This window comes from Vigna unguiculata, chromosome 4 (genome assembly GCF_004118075.2).
Source record: "Vigna unguiculata cultivar IT97K-499-35 chromosome 4, ASM411807v1, whole genome shotgun sequence".
NCBI classification, from domain to species: Eukaryota; Viridiplantae; Streptophyta; class Magnoliopsida; order Fabales; family Fabaceae; genus Vigna; species Vigna unguiculata.
This window is the reverse complement of record NC_040282.1, coordinates 23,177,205-23,184,037: the sequence shown is the minus strand read 5'-3', so window position 1 is coordinate 23,184,037 and position 6,833 is coordinate 23,177,205. Positions and strand designations below refer to the sequence as shown.

At 31.9% G+C, this 6,833-nt stretch overlaps 1 long non-coding RNA gene across 10 annotated transcripts; it reads left to right on the top strand.

Moving 5' to 3' along the window:
• Nucleotides 1–338: 338 nt before the first annotated feature.
• Nucleotides 339–6,351, top strand: LOC114182769. 10 transcript variants are annotated; one of them, XR_003604202.1, is made up of 12 exons: nucleotides 339–612; nucleotides 766–874; nucleotides 989–1,060; nucleotides 1,159–1,227; nucleotides 4,193–4,261; nucleotides 4,453–4,617; nucleotides 4,718–4,789; nucleotides 4,883–4,960; nucleotides 5,057–5,138; nucleotides 5,245–5,756; nucleotides 5,853–5,928; nucleotides 6,174–6,351. It is a non-coding gene; the product is annotated as an uncharacterized LOC114182769 (long non-coding RNA). The 10 variants fall into 10 exon arrangements; XR_003604203.1 differs by having other exon boundaries at nucleotides 4,715–4,789; XR_003604205.1 differs by lacking the exon at nucleotides 4,718–4,789 and having other exon boundaries at nucleotides 4,453–4,522.
• The last annotated feature ends 482 nt before the right edge of the window (nucleotides 6,352–6,833 follow it).

The window sequence follows — 6,833 nt, the reverse complement described above, 5'->3', positions numbered from 1 at the left end:
CACTCCTTTTTGCATATCTTGAATTTTCATCTTGAATATACACTAATGCAAAATAAGCTTTTTATATACCTACATTATTATACCTGTTCAAATCCATCAGATATAAAATAAGAGGCGGATAATAATTTTATAAATAATATGAGATCTTTTATGCCAATTATACTTTCAACCGGTATAAAAATTAATGCGGTGGCATTTTTACAATATTAAAAAAGACTTTTTATACCGGTTATAATTAGAATTGGTATAAATTTCGTATATATATATATATATATATTTTTTTTTTTTAATTTTTAAAACAGATATTATACTTGACCTTGTAACCACAGTATCTTCCATTTCTCATTTCTTTCGTTCATTCCCTTTCTTTAACATGGTTCCTCGTTTTCCACATAGTTCATTGTTTTGTCGCTCCCGCTTCCCAACAGTCACCGTCACCGAGTGAAGTTGCCGTCTCCGTCACCGTGCGAAGTCATCGTCTCCGTCACCATGTGAAGTCGCCGTCACCGTGCGAAGTCGCCTCGTCACGGTCGCGTATTGTTTCTGTGCTCTTCGTCTACTAGCATCACTATCGCATTTCGTCCATCTCTTATATGCTTTCTGTATTTGAAGGTCAGCATTTGAACCCTAACCACACATTACTCTTGTTTTGTTGAATGAGTGAAATTAACCCTTCATGAATTTTGTCTCTGTACTTTCTTGCTCCTATTTAAACTTGAGTATTAATTTTTGATTTGTGCTTACAATTGATCTGCTCTGTTACAGGATCCTGAAATTTCAGCCAATTTAACAAACTCTGTTACAGGATCGGCTAAACTCCAGGGCTCAGAATCTGGATGGCTATTTTGCTACTCAACGGATTGATTTTGGAATGGTAGTTGGTCTCTAAATTTAGAAATTTGAAATTCAATATGATATAGCAGTTACCTAGTTGTAATCTGCTTCCTGTTACTTCAAAGAATAATTTGCTCTCCTTAATTTGTTGAAGTGCCACCAAATGAATTCGGTATCTCCTATTCATAATGATTATTACTACAACCAGCATGGCATCCAAGACCCGGTAATAAATAATGCCTACTCTTTGGTTTATTCTAATATTTTTAGTAGTTTGGGGTTTTAGATTTATAACATCTAGTTTTGGGTTGAATCTTGATTTAGGGACAGTTGAACTCAATTGCATCCATCCATGATCCCTGTTACATGGCCCCACAAAGGATGCATGCGATGGTATGAACTCTACTATATTTTTATTGTTGAGTAAATAGTAATTTTTAAAAGGTAAGGAATTCGTTATTTTAGTCCTTGAAAGACTGAAAATGCTCATGAGGTCCTTGAAATATCAATGTGTTTGTCATTTGAGTTTGTCTGTTAAATTAACACCAATGAAGTGGATGTGTGGCATGTTAAGTAACATATTTTATGCACATATTGAACAAAGCAGCTTCTAACTTCTGCCTGTGCTCCTTTATCCATTTCACACATTCTGTTCGATTTGCTTCTTCCCTCTGCTCAATGAAACACGAAGCTTTGTAATAGAGACTTTCAAATTTCGATACAATGGAATCAGTGAATTAAATAAAAAAACATTGTGTGAAACTAAAAGTTACGAAAATGGATTAGAGAGGACCTTCGAAGTACTCAGTTAGTGTGACAAAGTTTTCACATTTCTTGGTGAATCTCATGAATGATCTGTTACATTTTGTAATTTCACATGATGTTGTTTCAAAGCCACATGTGAATTCAACTTTGCGCTTTATGTATCACATGTATTCCCGTTAGTGTTCACTGACATAAGGTGAAGTAGTGATGAAACTAACTGATAGATTTATCCTTCTGGGATATCATGAGCAATTTCAGTTTTTTCAAGAACTAAAATGAGTGGCTGGCTCCTAATATTTTATAGACTAAATGACTATCTAGTCATCTATTACTTGTGTTTTTGGATCAATGATTAGTATGGAATGAAATATAAGAACCGCTAACCAAGCAAGATTTATCACTCTTGGTGGGATCGGTTTTATGGTTAACTAACATTATTGGACTCTATCAAAAATGGAAAGAAAAGGAGAAAAGTTATAATTGAAAGATTTTGATATTAAAATTTTCAACACCTTTATGATTTCCGAAGTTAATCCTGAAATTATGACATGACCTGTTATGGTACTGCTTTTGTATGTCTCTTCATAGAAAGAGGAAAATACAAAAATGTCTTACATTTTCTTGGATGATTTATCTAAGAAATACCTTGATCTTTTTCCAAAATTGACCAAATACCTAATTTGGGACTTTGTGGCACTACCTGAAAATCTTAACTTAGCAAATGAAATTCAGACACTTCAACATTATAGTCATGTAAATGTCAAACACATCTCATATACTTAAAAGTACCTTTATCATTTCCTAGCATTTTGCAAATTGTCACTTTTAAAATTTTTATACATCATAATAATCAGAGAAATTATATTTTTTATGTCTACAATGACTCATGCTGATATTTAGAATATATCGATTTACTCTGAATTTAAGATTTGTGTTTGGATTATTTCCTATTATTGCTAAATTTGTTGTATCCTTGCATCTCTTGTCCAATCTATACTTTGTAGTTTCTTAGTGATAATTTACGGTTCACAGCATTGCCTTGTTTGTCTACTATGAAGAGAATAGGATGTAATTTTTGTTCATGTGTTTTTGTACTAAGAACTTAATGAACTCTTTATTTCTAAGGCACAAAGTGCAGGGAGGAGATTTTGCCCCCTCATTGTTCCCTCTCCTCTCCTCCCTTCTATTTAACTCCAATTAAAAAAGGATTCTATTTTTTGTTTTTTCAGTACATCAATAAGAAATATAAAGTTCTGAATTAAATTTCAAATCTAGTTGAGATCATTACCACCTAACGTCGCCCTCCCTTATTTCATTTGTACTACTATTTTTTAATAAACATTGAGTTTAAACTTACACAAGTGTAGTTTGTCCCTGGAGGAATGGGGCAGTTTGTTCCTGTACCCCATCTTGCCATGAATTCTTTCTCTGTTGGATGCCATTCCTACACCACGCATGCATCAGCATCAATCAATCTAACAAAAAATATTTATTTTTTTATGCATTATAATAAATATATAATAAATTAAATATAATAATTACCATGTAAAAAGAATAGGCTCGTCAAGATTATTGAAGACATTGACTATTAGATTGTTGTTGCTGGTTGTATTAATATTGGGTCCTGGGAATTTGCCATTGATGAGAATGCCTTGATGCGGTACTCCCAATGGAGAGATGATGCCATAGGTAACGTTCCATGTTGAATTTCCCGCTTTTTTTCTTATTATACTTTTACTTTCACCTCCCACACATACTATCCTTTCTTCACAACCTCTTTTTGAATTTCAACCATCTTTTAATTAAAACCTTCATACCAATCTTCACATACGTTGCTATAAGAAAAGAGAGACAATACAAACAATTGTAAGTATTACTGAAACGATAAGTTTGTATATAATTACTCTAATTATTTTATCTGTCAAATTTAGTTATTTGCTTTTGCTTTTGTACTCTACCTACTTGTTTTTATGTTATTTTTCTTTTCTTTCCTATGTGTTAGACAAACGTATCTCTATTTTCTCCCAATTGCTTAAGCTTAAAAGTTTCTCTGCATGATGTGTGTTGAAGTGTCACCTCTATTGAATTCCTTTATGTTGACTTATTTAGTTTCTCAAATTGGAAGATTGGGGATGGGGAAACCGAGTTGTTATATTTTGTGAGTGTATAGTTGCTGACTTATTATATTATGTTTAAATGTGCAAACTGTCAATGTCTCACATTAACTAGTTGTAAATTATATTATAATTGTCTTATTCATATTAACATAAAGTAAGCCTTCTTTCATAAATGTTACGTGGATGTAATTGTCTTATTGATATTAAGATAAAGTAAGCCTTCTTTCCTAAATGTTATCTGTCTCTGATATGTTGTGATGCTTCTTTGTCATCCCTTTTGAACCATCTTGTCATTCTCTCTCAACTAGTTGTGTTTCTTCCTCTGTTGGTTGGTGCATTTCTTAATTGATATTTCCATTCTTGTTAAATTTAACATGCAGGCAGATTCCATATATTTTATGATTGCATTATTAATCATAGGAAGCTTGTTATGAGAAATTCTGAAGCTTTATTTCATAAACTTTTTAATATGGCAGGGTTGTTGTCGGCTTTAAAAGCATATCTGACAAGGATTTGGGAGCTCGAAGCATTTTTGTTTTGAAGAGGTTTTAGTTTTTGTTTTTGTAGAGGTTTTGATATGAACAAATTTCATTTTAACCCTTAATCTTATATATTTATCTCTTCAACATATCATCTCCAATGGTCTTAAATACGTCACTGCTTATCGCAAAACCCTTCACATTATTTGCAAACCTTGAATTGTTTTCTTATGTTTCTCCATCATATCTACGTATAGTACGAAGGTGCAGCAAACGAAGGTGGGAGAGGACCAAGTATATGGGATGCATACACTCACAAATATCCAGGTTAATAATCTGATTATAAATGTGTAATACTTGCAGACAAGATAAGGGGTGTAAGTAATGGAGATGTAGCTGTTGACTAGTATCATCGCTATAAGGTAAATTTTAAATTTTAGTGATGACAACAAGAAACCAATTATCTCTCTTCCTCAAAGTAATTAATTATTTTTGGATGTTTTTTATTTATATAACAAGAAGATATTCAGATAATGAAGAATATGAATTTGGATGCATACATATTTTCCATCTCTTGGTCTAGAATCCTACCAAGTGAGATCAAATTTGATGAACAATTTTTGTTTTTGAAATTATTGTAGTTGGATCTTTCACATTAACAATTTCAATCTTGTTTTTCATATATAGACGGAAAGCTGAGTGGAGGTGTAAACCCAGAAGGAATCAGATATTACAACAACCTTATCGATAATTTGCTAGCCAACGGTAACATTCATGTTTTACTCTCTTGTTTTTTTTTTAATTAAATTTTACATTGTATAGTAAAATGACAATACATAAATATTAATATTGCTGGTATAGAACCATATGTGACACTTTTTCATTGGGATCTTCCACAAGCTTTGGAAGAAGAATACGGAGGTTTCTTAAGTCGTCGCGTTGTGTAAGTTATACAAAAATTATTACTTATTTTTCTCTTTTAAATCTGGTAAATTTTATACTAATTATAATTTTAAAACAATGACTTTGTTGTATTCTTGATTTTTCAGAGATGATTTTCGACACTATACAGAAATTTGTTTCAGATACTTCAGAAACAGGGTGAAATATTAGATTACTCTGAATGAGCCATGGTCTTATAGTAACAGTGGCTATGCAGTTGGGAGTTTTCCACCAGGTTGATGTTCTAAATGGTTAGATTCAAGACGTATTTGATAGGCTAAGAGGAAAGCTACACAAGAGATAGCAAAAAAGAATGTCCACCCTCATAGATTGTCTCGTGGGGATTATGATAAATTTGAGCAGAAGATGATGAAAGAGGCATCTGCCTCTAATTCCAGTGGGACTACTGTTACTCATCCTCCTTGCCATGATAAATGGAAAAGAGCTCGTCAAAAACCAACACTTTGAAAATGGGACTGGCAGTTGTATATAATGATATTTGAATCTGTAGGGGTCACTGACAGTTGCTGATAATTCTTTCTCAGAAGTTTGTTGTGGTTCTTTTGTGTTCAGTACACAACAAGCCTAACACTTTGAAAATTAAAAGTACTTTACAAGCGTAAGTGTTTTTTATTAACTTATTTTTTGTGTTATATAATTTAATTTTACTAAGTTCCATATTGGGCACAATTTCAATATACATTAAATTTTACAGAGCGGTTGAGGCTCATTCTAGGTTGCAGGGACAACAAATCTTTTCTAGAAAGAAGTTGCAATTCATTACGCCAACTGTAAGTAGTTAATCTTCAAACTGTTGAAATACAATTATCAAATTTATGATATTATATGAATTTAACTTGTAGTGCTCACGTCAATCGGGAAGCTATGAGTGTGGATATTATACCATGAGGCACATGCATAAAATCATATCGGCAAACATTGTTGACTCATGGGATATAGTAATATGTATAATTTATAAATCACATCTTAAGTATTTATCACTAAAAGATTGTTGGCTCAACTATTCATTGTGTAGATTTTCAATGACACATCTCCAATGGATCAAGGAGTCTTGAAGGAAGTTCGTGAGCAGTGAGCTTTGTTTCTTTTAAGTGTTTATATAAAATGATGTTAGGTGTTTTATGACTTATATAGTAATTCATTTTGGAGTAGTATTATATTTCATATAAACATTAGATTCTATTTCACGTAAATATTAGATTGAATGAGATTTGTTTTCTGGATGTTTTGGGTAATTATATACAGTATATAAGATGATGTTAGGTGTTTTATGACTTATATAGTAATTCACTTTTGAGTAGTATTATATTTCATATAAACATTAGATTCTATTTCATGTAAATATTAGATTGAATGAGATTTGTTTTCTAGATGTTTTGGGTAATTATATACAGGTTTGGTATGAAGTAAGAAGCATAAACGAATGTTTCAAAAAAAATAATAAATCATTTTTTATACCGGTTGAAGTCATACTTGATGTAAAATGTGTAACATTTTATACCGGTTGGAACTATGATCGGTATAGTAAGTCATTTTTTCTTACATAACTTTTCATTTCCAAGAGCGCTTTCTATACCGGTTTTAGAAATGGTATAAAAAATAATTTTTTATACCTGCCATGGAACCGATGTAGAAAGATCAAACCTTCTATACCACCTACATCTATACCGATGCT